Below are 1,118 nucleotides of genomic sequence, written 5' to 3' on the forward strand. Positions count from 1 at the left end.
CAGAAAATTCAGATGAGAATGGTGCTTCCAGAAATCAATGTGATACAAAGGCAAAATGGTCTCAGCAAAGTGATTTATTGCATTAGATCAGGAATCTCACATAAGTAAATAGTATTATTTGCAGAACTAGACAAAAAATATTGCATTTGGAATATGCCAATTTTATGACTTTTATTTTGGGAACACAAAAGGTGCTTTTGGTGCTGCTGACTTTCAGGCAAATCCATTTTGGAGTGTATAAGTCCAGAGTTCATCGTGGAAATGTACCTTAGGGAATTTTTAAAATGTTTATAGAAATTAAATCATAATATTGGATGAGATTGCTGATGTCAAAGATACAAAGAACTACAGAGTAGTACAGAACTGTCCAAACCATTTTTATTTAGTTCAGTCTTGCTAAAAATGTACCAGAACAGAGAGACATTAAGACTAATAGCTGTGCCAGGCACAGAAGCTCCAATGAGCTCTAATATCAAGGGGCAGAGAGAGTTCAGTTCTAGGTAGAGAGTTACAATAGTACCCTGCCAAAAAAAAAAAAAAAAAAAGTGAGGACTTCGTCTACATAAGTATGTCTTTCTTTTTCTGATTTGCATATTTTAACTCATTCAATCTTCACAAGAACCCAAAGAAATAGATGCAATGCAATTCCTGTCATGATTCAATGCATTAGAAAGTCCATTCACAGAAAATTACTAAAGATCCCATGGCTAACTAAGTGGTAAAACCAGAATTCACACAGAGTCTGACATGATTCTAAAGTCTGAAGCAATAAACAATACATGAAAGGAGAAAGAAAAAAATCACTGTGTTTACTGAAAGTCCAATTAAACCACTGTGGTGTCAATATGGACAATTTGTGAATCATCACTGTACACCTTGCTAGTCATATTTTAAGATTTTCTAGAATTTTCAAAAACGTATTTCACAATGTTGACATTTTTACAAGTAGAGAAATCCGGATTTTTATTTCAGGAAGAGAATAACTGGCTGAGTCTCACCATTAGACAACCCAAGGCTCCTTATCTCTTTGTACAGAAGATCAGAGAACAAGACAGAAATATATATATATATATATATATATATATATATATATATATATATATATATATTGCTGATGA

The sequence above is a fragment of the Callospermophilus lateralis genome, chromosome 1 (genome assembly GCF_048772815.1).
Source record: "Callospermophilus lateralis isolate mCalLat2 chromosome 1, mCalLat2.hap1, whole genome shotgun sequence".
NCBI classification, from domain to species: domain Eukaryota; kingdom Metazoa; phylum Chordata; class Mammalia; order Rodentia; family Sciuridae; genus Callospermophilus; species Callospermophilus lateralis.